We start from the raw sequence: 14128 nt of genomic DNA on the forward strand, positions 1-14128 counted from the left end.
TTATCGCAGGTGACGCCGGGCTGCTGCGCCGGCAGTCCGCCACAAAGCCTCGTACTGATCGCGCGTTTCTCTCATTATTGTATTTTCATATATTTGTTAGTCGTTTGTTTTGTGTCTCGTTAATTTGTTAATAATCTGTAGTGTATCGTGTTGTCGTAATATAGAACTATTTCTCGTATTGTTTCGTTTAATTTTTTATATCCAGTAAACTCCAGTCGTGCGTCGGAGCGGACACACACACTTTTTTTTTTTATTGCTTAGATGGGTAGACGAGCTCACAGCCCACCTGGTGTTAAGTGGTTACTGGAACCCATAGACATCTACAACGTAAATGTGCCACCCACCTTGAGATATAAGTTCTAAGGTCTCAGTATAGTTACAACGGCTGCCCCCAAACCGAAACGCATTACTGCTTCACGGTAGAAATAGGCGGAGTGGTGGTACCTACCCGTGCGGACTCACAAGAGGTCCTACCACTACTAAAAAACTAAGACGAATTGAGCCTGTATTCTGGTCTTCTGATTATTTACGAAGAAAAAAGTCATTCAACAAATAGTGGGGATCATAGAGAAGGAAGCCTCACAGAATATCCATACTAATTCGAAATCCGCACCACGTAGCATCGCTCGTTGATGAAAAATGCATATTCCATTTTTAGAACAGAATCGCACGCGCTTCCACCACTCGAGTCTTTGTGCACGGGAGTTTTATCTCGGGGAGTTGGCTCTTGAATGCGTCCGACTTTAGCGAGGGTGCATATCGCACACAAGGGTCCGGGTAAACGAACCTTGTGCGCAGTAAAATAATAAAAAGAAAAAAAAACAACAACGTTGAATTCAAAAAAGTTTTTCGAATTTTAGCCTCTTTTTTTTTTTTAAAGTACTTAAAAATTATGTTAAGTTATTCTTTATTGTGTTTATTCGTTTTATATTGTAATTTAATAACTAGAAAAAATAATTCAATAACTAGAAAAAATAATATAAGAATGAATAGCTATTCATTAATGATTATTAATAATAATGAAATTCAATTTAAAAAAAAAAAAAAATACATCTTGAGCTGCCACGTACAATATTTTATTGACATTTACACATTTTTTGTGTTCGCATTAGCTTTTAGTACGAGGGGGATTCAGTAGGAATACTCTCCAATTTTCATTTAGCGCATCGATAAAAGTTACGCAAGCAATGTGGATACATTAAATTACACGGAAACAAGTGAAAACACATTGCACAATACAATATGTTAATATGAAAACACTATAAATAAACCTTTTAGCGTTTGAGGACGTACATGTTTCGGTAATCTCGCAAACGAGATTAGAAGCACATTGACGTCATTGGTCAATTGTGGAAGCGAAGAGAGGACAAGGTGAATTCGTGTTTTCATTCGTAAACCTTATAGTGGTATTACCATACCTTGCCTTGAATTTTTTTTTTTTGGAACGAAGTTCCTTACGGCATGCTTGGAGGAGCTAGGGATTTTGCTGCGCGACCGAACTAAAAAAATGTGATAGTAAAAACCGTAAGAAAAAGTTCGTGGAATAAGGCCTTGTTTTCCGCACAGCGATATTTCACCGCGCGATTTTTTGTCTCGTATTTTTTTTTTTTAATATGGAACTTCTTTCCTATCCGGTGTCCCACGACACCACACATCTTTTTTTTAATTGCTTAGATGGGTGGATGGGCTCACACACAGCCCACCTGGTGTTAAGTGGCTACTGGAGCCCATAGACATCTACAACGTAAATGCGCCACCCACCTTGAGATATAAGTTCTAAGATCTCAGTACAGTTACAACGGCTGCCCCGCCCTTCAAACCGAAACGCATTAAAGATTCCAGATTATTGAATACAGAATGTAAAATCGAAGAGATAAAATGCGAATACTCAATATGTAAGGGAGGGTTGTTCATTCGCACGATAAGGTACAAACTGCCCTGCCTATTTCTGCTGCAAAGTAATAATGATGGGTTTAAAAGGTGATTTAGCCTTTACACTACACAATTGAGGCTCATATATCAAAGTGAGTAACTACTTAACCATGGGCCGTGGATTATTCACTCCTCTATACAATAAAAAAAAACAATTCTTTTCGATAGTGCCTAATTTACAATCAAAATACTTATTTCGCTAAAAGTATCTCAATATTTTACGAGCGAATACATTGCTGAGTCGGCAGGACAATAACATTGTCGGTTCGGTTTCGGCCATCAATAATTACATACCCTCTCATTTTATTTCATCAATTCCATATGAATCTTATATTAAAACTTTCATATGTAATGCTTTTAAAGTATTTTCATTTATCAGACTGTCAGTTCTTACGAGAATCAGTACAGATATCTTTTAGGCTACATTTTATAATGCTCACGGTTTGGAATGGAAATAATCTGGGAAAGTTGAGTTGTCATTTCAATACCCTCGAACGTCACTGAGAAAACGGTATTATTCTTACCAATGTTTCCCCTACATATTCACTGATAGCTTACAGGATTCTTCTATCCACGCCATGTCTGTTACGTGTCGAAATTCGACTATAATTAATTGAAATTATAAGTTTGTACCTACACTATTATGATTCGATTGTCAAAGACTATTTATTATACTTCTTTAATCACAGATTTCACCAAGACTACACTTTTGACAAATATTAATAAAGACAAACAATATTTAATCTATTCTCAATTTGACCACATACTATAAGCATTAAGAAAAGTTTGACAATAAACAAATAGTATGCATGCGTGTGAGTGTTTCAAATACATGGTAGTGTGTGTAATGTTTTTTTTATTGATTTACAGTATTTTTTATGCATAATTTAAAAAAATATTATCATTCTGCACTCCTTCTCTATATTCTCTATAAGTGTGGGAAATTTCATACTCCTCCATCCGCGCAATTTTCGTAAAAAGGGGTACAAAGTCTTTGCTCCACGTATTAAGATATAGATGTACCAGTGTGCATTTTTATGCGACAATCACATCAAATGTCCTTGAAGTTGTTCGCAGTACAAAAAAGAATCGTTGTATATCGGATAACGTAAAAAAGGGACTGCAATAAATACATACTTGAATGTTTAACGTGGTTCGCACCTCGGCAACTCGGCGGAATATATCATGGACGGTGTTCTCAGCGCGACTCATTGCACAGCAGGTGACCAGGAACAAAGAGGAGGGTGAAGCTAAGCTATAGCTGTCGGCGATAGGGTGGCCATGGGGAAATACATTATATATATATATTTTTTTTATAATAGTTCTTTAACCTTGTTCGTGTGATACGATTATACATATATTTATTATTATTATTATACGGTAGTTTGCGAAATTTTGCGGCAAACAAGACTAATTTATTAAAACGAACATAAGATATGCGAAATTAAACTTAAAATAATTTAAATAGGACCGCGACTCGAAAAAAACTCAAGAGAATAACATCGATTTAGAATAAAATACTCGCAATAACAAGAATTCTATTGCCAAGTGATAATCGGTTACAAAATAAGCACCGGTTTTGTGTGAAGGGCATATATTACGATTTACATAATGAATAGCCTAAATAATTAATTTTTCCTGTTTTTTTCCGAACGATTCCGAATCAGAAGTTCCATAATTTAGACTGTGCGGTGCTTGTATACTGGTTTTATTTTATTGCATTGATGGACGAACGAGCTCATGGCCCATCTGATGTTACGCGGTTACCTGAGTCCTCTGTAAATATCGCCCCCTACTTGAAACACGAGGTCGGAATCTCAAATGTACTGCATAACGGCTATAGCATCTTTCAATCCGGGAGGCAGAATGGGGCATGATAGGCCCAATGCTGTTTTTGCCCAAACCTACCCATGCAGTTTTTTCGATATGCTAATCATTAACTTTTGTATGCTCTCAAGCACCGGTCACCGTCGTCGTCGACAGAAGAGTTTGATTCGAACCCGGTGGTAGATTCTGCGAAGCACTGCTCTTGGTAGGGCCAGTGTTAGCAATCTCTCTCAAGTTGAGCCCGTAAGCTCACCTACCCCTCCAGGCGTAGTTGTAATAGCCTCTAAGGCTCCCGGCGAATTGTTAGAGGAAAAAATTTACGTATTTACGTTTTATTTGATTATATGACGTTCATTTATGTATGCACCTTGATCGTGTGTGTATTACTTATGTCCTTAGAAAAAAGAGGTAAATGATAATAAACAATTTCTACGAATAATAATAATGCTGGTGGATGCGAAAACATTGAAATAAAAAATGGAATTAACTAACATTAGTCAGATTGCAAACCACAGCACAGCAGGTGACTTGCATCAGAATGTAGTGTACGACACCCATGTTCTGCTGATCTTAACGTTAGCTAGGGTAGCCATGAAAGTCTAATTTGAGTAGAATTTCTAATTGTCACTATCATTGACTAGTGGATTACTTGACCTTCGATAGTGATTTGGAAGGTAAAATTATTTCTAAAAATGCCAAAAAGGATTTTTGATAATGTCCAAATTATGATTATAGATAGGTTCAATTATATTTAAGTTTTACCGTTATATCATTATTAATTAATGAGAAAGAAATTACTCCTTTACAGAGAAAGAGAACAATACAAAAGCGACGGATATATTAGTAATTATGTATTTTTTACAACTACGTTCAATTTTAATTGTCACTTATCCCGTCTGGTTTAGAGAGTTGACACTGTTGCAATACTAATAATAATTCATATAATACTAATATAATGCAATACTAATTAAAGTAATTCATTTTATTAGCTCTAATTAAGGGTATAAAAATTGGATCAAGCGTGCCTTTGCTGGTAATGGAAACGAGAATTTGTTTAGCTATGTTCAACGGAGGGTACATAACTAATTAAATTACGAGCCGTTAAGTGAAATTCTTCACAAAAGATTCTGCCTAGCGGCATTCTTCTTGAGAATCAAATTATTGTCATTGAGAGTTATTATTGATATTGCACGTCTGAGGCACAGCAGGTAACTAGAACCAAAAAGGGAATACAAGGGCCCATTGTAAGGGACTTTGTGTTAGGGTTGCCATGATAAAAAGCATAAAATAACAAAAAAATCAAAAGTATATTTAATATGGTAGATTTTTTTATTATTAAATTAAAAGCGTTCTGATCCCTAAGATTTTGTTTAAGAGATCGAGTTGCACCCATGTAAAGTCTATTACAGCATGTAAAAGGTATCCGAATTGAGGATATAATGTTAACCATTGTAATTATTTACTCGGTAGTTAAATAGCTTCCAAATTCTTGATATTGAATTCCTGTGATCATCCCGTCTTAAACATCATATCATGTAACATCTGCATATTATGTGGTTACATCATTAAGACTTAAAAAATAATAATTAAACCTATTGAAAAGTTTATTAATTCTTTTGTTGTTGTGGTAGCCCTATACACACTGCAGGGTGCCTACAATATACGGTGCACTTTCGAACATGTTGTGTGACAGACATGGCTTGTGTTAGAAATGGTATACTGTTTTACAATTTTATTTGGATATTATGCAAGAATCGAGTGTGACGTAAGAATGAGAACAAAGAGAGACATTTTTCTTTACATTGTTTCTATTACATTAGAATTTTTTGGAACGAAGTTCCTTACGTCAGGCTTGGAGGAGATAGGGATTTTGCTGCGCGACCGAACTGAAAAAAATGTGGTAGTAAAAACCGTAAGAAAAAGTCCGTGGAATAAGGCCTTGTTTTCTGCACAGCGATATTTCATCACGCGATTTTTTTCTCGTATTTCTTTTTTTTTTTTATATGGAACTTCGTTCCTCTCCGGTGTCCCACGACACCACACATCTTTTTTTCCTATCTAAGCTGATAGCCTTGAGAGGCTATTTCAGTGTAACCTTAACTAGTAGGTGAGCTCACGGGGCTCAAATCGGAGTGGTGCTAACATTGGCTCTAGCAAGAGCAGTGCTTCGCAGAATCTACCACCGGATCGGAAACGCGACCCACTGAGAAGATCCGGCGAGAAACTCTCTGTGGGTTAATTATAGTTGCTATTACATCTTAACATACGGACAGTGTCAAAAACACGACTAACAGTTAGTTGACTTTGAGCCACTTGCAAACGTATAAAGGAACAAAAAAACGATCCAATTTAAGTTCATTATTAACGAGCATTATATGGGAGAGTTTCAAAAGTTCACAGCACGAGCTTTTCGTATAAAGACTTTCTGAATAACTCTTTCATTTAAGGGGCTCTACATTTTGCAACAATGGTTTCTGGAGTGTACTCGATATAGAGTGGGGACGTAATATACTGAAGGGTGTAAAATATACATTTACTATTAGATAAAAAATCCTGTTGGAGCTAAGGCCCGTAATTTTTTATATTGCTTAGATGGGTGGACGAGCTCACAGCCCACGTTAAGTTAAGTGGAGCCCATAGACATCTACAACGTAAATGCACCACCCACCTTGAGATATAAGTTCTAAGGTCTCATGTATAGTTTACAACGGCTGCCCCACCCTTCAAACCGAAACGCATTACTGCTTCACGGCAGAAATAAGCAGACTGGAGACTCACAAGAAGTCCAACCACCACTATATTATTACTATTGTGTGTGATTCAAAAATAATTGGAAGTATTATCTGATTTAGTCTAAATTTCAGGTCGGGGTTTATGAGTTCAGCAGCACAGGACGGGCAGAACGATTTTACCAAGCTTAAAACAACATACAAAAAGAAATGTTTAAGAAAAAAAAAATGTTTATGATATAATTTAAGTTTGGTAATTCAATATTCTCTTATGTTTTCGTGATTCGTGAACATAATTATAAGTACCTTTACGATTTAATCTCTCATTTTTATGGTCAGTTTTGTTTCAGTTACTTCTATTTCAAGTATTTGAAGTACTCAATAATATAATGACAATAAGAAAGCCATAGTTAGCTGTAAAAGCGGTTTTAATTATTTCGTAATTCAGTTACGCATTTAGATACTATGGTGCAACCCTATAAATAGAAGCACAACGCGGTGTAATGCTTCTATACGAACCATCTGACATACACGAGTGAAAACGGGTCAGCGAATTCTTAGCTACAAGATCTGTAACGCCAGATATATTCATGATATTTCTCTATTTTATTTATTATCTAATATTTTAAGTGTCCTGAATAAGAAGTGGTAAAGAAAACTGAGGTATTGAGTGTATTTAAGACATGGCATCTTCCTATAGGTATTATGCTACTTGTAATACAATATTATTCATCTGATATTTCTTTCGATAACAATACGCTTAAAAAAATAAGCCACTGACGATTAGCTATAATGGTACCATAATGTTACCTACTTATATAGAATCTTCTATCTTCTGATTTAGAAGATGATGATAAAAATTCCAAATTCAGATAATCGTATTGAAGTTCTTGTACATTTATTTGACAATAAAGTACATTTTTAATTCGAACTAAGCCTTTGTTGTCTCCTGAATATCGATTTGTCCTTTACTCATTATATTAAAAGAAACCTACATATAAGGACACAAAGAAAAATATCCCTACGCAATTGTCATTATTTGCACACAAATGTTGTATTGCACCTTCTATTTTTAGTGACACATTAATACGCTTCTGTGACTCACTCGTAGTTAAGGGTCCCAACGAGATTCCGATTCGGACTGTGTTATTTCAAAATGTACTTTGTGGCATGTGAATAAGGTGGTCCGACACTGGCCGCCCTGAATTATTTCATAAGGTAATAAATAATAATGGATCGTCTTTTGGCCTTGGTGAAATTAGTCACCATCGTCTCGCCGCCGTACTAAATAAAGGCTATTCTACATCGGCGATGTGGCGCAGCAGTGAAAGTTTCGCTTTTGACCAAAACAGTAGCGTAGGGTAAATAAAGGAGGAAAGGCACACGTAGTGTATTTTGGATGGCTTAGACGGGTGAACGAGCTCATGATCCTCCTGGTGTTAAGTGCTTACGGTGCATTTTACGGTATAACGTTTGTCCCGGCCATCAGCCGCAATGCATTGCTGCTTCGTAGTATAAATAGCAGGGTGGTGGTACGAACCTGTGCAGGCTCATAAGACGTCCTACCATCAATAAATTATGTTACATTTCAAATATTACTTAAAACTAAAATAATTATAAGTGCTAGTGATCCTCGACACAATAATACTGAAAATTCAATAATGATTATCGTAGTACTATCTTATGCTCGTATTTATCTTACTGAACCTTTTTATTTTGCTGTAACAATTTAATTAGTTTTTGACGTCTTCTATTAGATTCGTCACTTCGATCAGGCGACGGATTAATTACGAAATTACACTTCGTAGTTGCTCGGACGCGTGTGGCCGCACCTTTATTATGATGTGTGACGAGAAATACGTTACATCTTCGTTTATAAAGCCGTTTGAAGTTTTACTACGGAACGAAATATAAAACACACGCAAGTCAGATTTTCGCTTGAATCTAATGTGTCATATTATATTCCCCGTCTGTGAAATTGATTTGTATTATTTACTTATATATAGTGCAGGGACAGTTATTACCATCCCGCCTTTGTCTAATGCGAAGGGTTCTTTTATTTCGTACTAGCAGATCCGGCAGACTTCGTAGTGCCTCAATCGACAATTAAAAGACCTAAACTTTTAAATAAAATAAACTTAAAACAAACAAAAGGAATTCGTCCGACGAGGGATACATCAAAAGAAAAACAAAATTGTTATTTTTATTTCATTCCGAGCATTTTCATATTTATCTACCTTTTAAACCTTCTCTGGACTTTCACAAATAATTCAAGACCAAAATTAGTCAAATCGGTCCAGCCGTTCTCGAGTTTTAGCGAGACTAACGAACGTCATTTCATTTTTATGTATATTGATTAATGATTGATTAGAATAATACTGATGTGTAAGTTAGAATTTTTACGAAATATCAAACTAATATTTCAAGTTCCTCTGCGATGGCAAACAGTTCGGGAATTCGCAAGAGAAAAAAAAAACGCGTCAATTACTTAATTACGAGATTCTTAAAATATTTATAGCTAAACGAGTGATTAAGGCGCGCTGTCAGATACCTCGGCCGGACTTGACAGGTGATTCTAATGGAAGTGATTTAGTGCAATTAATTTAATCACAATTTAAAACTTAATACGTGCAATTTGGGTCGTTAACACCAAAGCGATTGAGATGGTTTTCATGTGATTGTGAATTGTTAAAACTCAAGTAAATAATGTTTTAACGCGTTGTGAATTTTTGTATTTTATTTATTATTTATTTATTTAACTTAATGCACAGAAGTACAATGGCGGACTTAATGCCTGAGGCTGTATTTCCTATTAAAAAAAAAAAAAAAATGGAAGCGATACCTCAAAATTATAATAGCTTCGGAATTAATGTTATAGTTTCTGTGGGCTTCGGCTTGTGATTCCTACTGGTGGATACCATAATCCTACTTTTGAAATACGTCTTGTGAGTCTGCACGGGTAGGTACCACCACCACCCTGCCTATTACTGCCGTGAAGCAGTAATGCGTTTGAAGGGTGAAGCAGCCGTTGTACTGTAAAAACTAAGACCTTAGAGCTCTTATCTTAATGTGAGTGGCGCCATTTACGTTGTAGTTGTCTATGGGCTCTGGTTACCACTTGACACCAGGCGGCCCGTGAGCCCTTCCACCTATCTATCCTATAATAAAAAAGGAAGCCGTCATACACTTTGCGGTGCCCATGGACTCCATTAATCGCTCAACATCTCGGTGGATCGTGAATCGATCTGCCTATCCTGGTTCCATGTGAATCCCATATTAGTTCAACGAACCACTTTCAATCACAACTCCGATGAAATTACCCAAGCACAATACCAACTTTCACCGTAATTATGATATTAATTATACAAAAGCAGCCCGCTGTGAGACCTTATGTTATTAAGTTTCGATTAATGTATATCAAATGAACGTACCGTCCATAATCTATAATAACTTGAGGTTCCACATTGTTCTTTACGATAAATGCGACAGGAAAACACACATTGATTATAAATTAGATTCAGTTAAACGCGTTAAAGAATAGAAACACGCTTTTTGTGATGTTGCCTATTTTTGTAACTCGAAGGATGTACTTTATTTTTATTTTTTATTGCTTAGATGGATGAACGAGCTCACAGCCCACCCGGTGTTAAGTGGTTACTGGAGCCCATTGACATCTACAACGTAAATGCGCCACCCACTTTTCTAAGGTCTCAGTATAGTTACAACGGCTACCCCACCCTTCGAACCGAAACGCATTACTGCTTCACGGCGGAAATAGGCGGGGTGGTGGTAACTTCCCCCGTGTGAACTCCCAAGAGGTCCTACCACCAGTGATAGAAGATGCTAAGTTACACTTAAGGATGTTACAGTGTTATTTTCAGTACCGAACGAAGACAGGGGTTGGAGGAAAATTTATTTCTTTTTCTCTAAGCATGGCAATCATCCAACAAAAAGTATTTACTGTCAATGGACATCTGCCAGCCTTAAATGCTTTCCCTATATCATAAATCAGCATATTTTACCGATCTAAACTAGTGGGAGAAGATAAGTTGGTACATCCATGAAATGTCCTTCTTCAAACGAGGCTTGTGGAGAGTATTAAACGGTAGGCAACGGCTTGGCTCTGCCCCTGGCATTGCTGAAGTCCATGGGCGACGGTAACCACTCACCATCTCCGGCCTCCGGGCCGTATGCTCGTCTGCCTAGAAGGGCAATAAAAAAAAAATCCTTTTGGTTCACGGGCGTCGTCGGTAACGCGACTCACACCGGTTTGTGATGGGTAGCCATTTACGGACCGGCCATTATAATAGCACTGCGACAATCTAGAAAATTTGTTGTAATTTGTATCTAAAATGGTTTATTTAGAGTAGCTATGCAGACAAGGCGTCTTTTGAGTATTTTATATACGATAATTAATTCAAATTTGTTTTTACTACTTAGCTGAAGACACATATTCTGTTGAGCGTCAAAGAGTTTTATACGTAGCAATAAAGAATATCACATTTTGTTTTGTGAAGCGAACAATAACCATTAAAAGTTACCTCGACAATTAGGACGTGACTACGCACATGCTGTGTGAGTCTGCACGTCAATAACTTTCAACTGAACACATTGGCAGATATGAATTCGAGATATACTCGTAGTTACACGCAAAATTACCTAGATAGCCTGCGCAGAGTTTCGAAGGCAGTTCTTACAAAACGCAATTGTGATTTCTACGTAGTAAACTCTAGTGACATCTTAATGTTTATAGAGGTGAATTTATGCAGTTTCCTTGCGAGTTCGTATCGGGAGTGAGGAGATTCGCAGAAGGACCAAGGTAACTGACATAGCCCGAAGGATTGTCAGGTTGAATTGGCAGTGTACATTGCTTGAAGATCAGACGGACGCTGAGGCTGAAACCCACGTCAAGGCGAAGCTGAAATAGCCTCTCAAGGCAGCATAGGTAGGAAAATAAAAAAAAGAGGCTGAAAAATTCTCGAGCGGAGATTATGCACCGGAAAAGGTGGGAAGGTGGAGCCACCATCTGCTAAGGCCACGGGAACTCGCTGGACCGACCATCTTCGGTGAAACCCATGTCTAACAGTGGACGTTCGTGGGCTGATGAAGATTTAGCCCACTGAATTTCTCGCCGGATCTTCTCAGTGGGTCGCGTTTCCGATCCGGTGGTAGATTCTGCGAAGCACTGCTTGTGCTAGGGCCAGTGCTAGCAACACTCCCAGTTTGAGCCCCGCGAGCTTATCTACTAGTTCGGTGAATCTAGAATAACCCCTCGAGGTTACTAGAATAGGTCAGAAAAAAAAAGATGAAGATTGTTGATGCAGTAGAATTTACTGTCTAGCCTCTTCGTAATATACGAATTAGTTTGATCTTTACCAAGACAGATTAGGCATACGGTCATAGCAGTTGCCCTTGGACGTTAATAATGCCAGAACGTCAAGCTACAGCGATCAATTCTAATTGCTAAAGCTGGTACAAAACATGAGAATAATGTAGATTTCAATATTTGTGTATTTTATATATACTAGTGGTCCCGCAGTAGTCGAAACTCGACTATAATTAATTGAAACTATAATTATAAACATTATTATGGTCTTTGACAATAGACTATCTATACTTCTATAATAACAGATTTCGCCAAGACTACACGAGGCTTTTGGAGAGTATTTAACGGTAGGCAGCGGCTTGGCTCTGCCCTTGGTTACCACTCACCATCAGGTGGGCTGTGTGCTCGTCTGCCTACAAGGGCAATAAAAAATACTGGCATCCTCATTTGTAAATTGGCATCCTTGAATTTCAGTATTGCCGTCATCAATGAGCTCGGCTCAAGAAACAACGAATTATTTTTTGTCGACAGTTGGTGTGAAACAAAGAAAGAAACAGAAATAATCTTATGTAATACTAAAAAATCACTTTAAATTTAATTTAAATTTGCAATATTTAGATTCACTCACACTGTAAGTACGCACAAAAATAATGTAAATTAATTCATTTGTTGCAATAAAAAGTCAAGCGCAAATAAATAAAAACAAATATTGCGAAATCAAATAGATGAATACATATATCGCGATTCCCATGATGTAGTTTTCAAGCGATTCAAATCTTTTCATTTGAATGCAAGGAACTCATCAAATCTAAGTCCTGCAGCGGCAGGACGACCGGCCCGATAACTTTGAAATTAATGTCCTTCACGTATAAGGAAATTGAATGTTAAACCTGTAGCTTAGACCAGTTTCTCTTGGGACAATTCTTGTTGAGCAGTATAACTAAGTAGTTAGTAGATATAATCACGAACCGTGTTAAATGAAAAATAAAAGTTTATAATGAAATTATCTAAAAAGTTATCAATTAAAACTTAAGTGGTGAACGTTTGGAAAACTTTTTCCAGTATTAGGCTAATGATGAAATCAAACTTGAAGGACAAATCAAAAACATTAATTTAGAAAAAGATATCAAGATGCAAAATTTCTGTTCACAAAAATTTAACAGATTGGTCTTGGTTCTTCCAGGTACCAGTATAATTACTATGGGAACGTGCAAAATATATAAACTCCGTTTTTATCAGTAGGTAGCTCCAGAATAGGGTGTGATATTTAAAAAAAAAAACTCAATGTAAGTCGGCAGCTCCGATGTATTTTATTTAATCAATGTTATGGACCATCTTGATTATTTAAATTATTTAATGGATACTTCTCATAAACGTATATTGTATATTGATTAAGTGTAATTGATTTTCACAGGGCAGTAATTTTCCTACGCTGAAAACTTCAGTAGAAGGTTAGTGAATCAATAGAAGATATCAGTGGTGGGATCTGATGAAATCTGTACGTGTTAAATTTCGAGACCGTTCCACCAACCGAACTTTTCAGTAAACTTCAAGCTGCTTCGAATATTAATATATCTTTGAGGCGTCCTGTGTGTTGTTGCATAAATAGAAGGTTTGTACATCCACATAAAAACGGTACGACGGCAACAGCGTACATAAAACGATAGGAAGATCATTATGAACATTAAAATACAAACAGAAATGAGTATATGAGGTCTGAAAATAGCGCCGGTAATAAAGTAAATAAACATTGTATTATTATGTGAAGAGAAGATGATCATATAGCCAAAGGAATTCTGGTTAGGAATAGACGGTAATGTGAGAAGGGGGCGTCCAAAAAGACTAGGGTGGGCAAAGAGTGTGAAGAAAGAAGAAAGAAAGAGAAAATGCGAGAGAAGGGAGTGAGAGCAGATATGAAGTATGATAGATCTGAATGGAAATAGACGAAATGCTGCGCCGAGCCCATGTAACAAGTATAATAATAAGCAAGAAGAAAAAGATTAAAACACAAACATAATATCGTCAAGTATGTATGTTTCAGCGAGCAAAAATAACTTGTACAGACCAGCAAAGCGTATCTTGCATCTTGCAAAACCCTATATGCTTATTTCTTTGTCTTTTTTATTACAATTATAAACAGGGGTCGAGTTATTTAAAGGCAATGGTACTTTTTATAAGGCTATTATACCATTCAAATGTCTAAGTTGTCGCGAGATGTTAATTGAATCGGTTTATTTTTAACATGATGCATTCTCGGTCTATATTAAGAAATGCTCGAAATAGAATCTTAAGAGATCGTTAAGTGTGATTGATA

General features: G+C 36.7%; 1 protein-coding gene and 1 long non-coding RNA gene across 14 annotated transcripts in view; both read right to left on the reverse strand.

Annotated features, from left to right (window-relative positions):
• Positions 1–14128, reverse strand: part of LOC101741553 (rho GTPase-activating protein 21) — a 453498-nt gene that overhangs the window by 186811 nt on the left and 252559 nt on the right. The window lies entirely within an intron of this gene.
• The window catches only part of LOC134199554 (uncharacterized), a 32726-nt gene that overhangs the window by 7619 nt on the left and 10979 nt on the right, over positions 1–14128 (reverse strand). The window lies entirely within an intron of this gene.

This window comes from Bombyx mori, chromosome 10, assembly GCF_030269925.1.
Source record: "Bombyx mori chromosome 10, ASM3026992v2".
Lineage (NCBI taxonomy): Eukaryota > Metazoa > Arthropoda > Insecta > Lepidoptera > Bombycidae > Bombyx > Bombyx mori.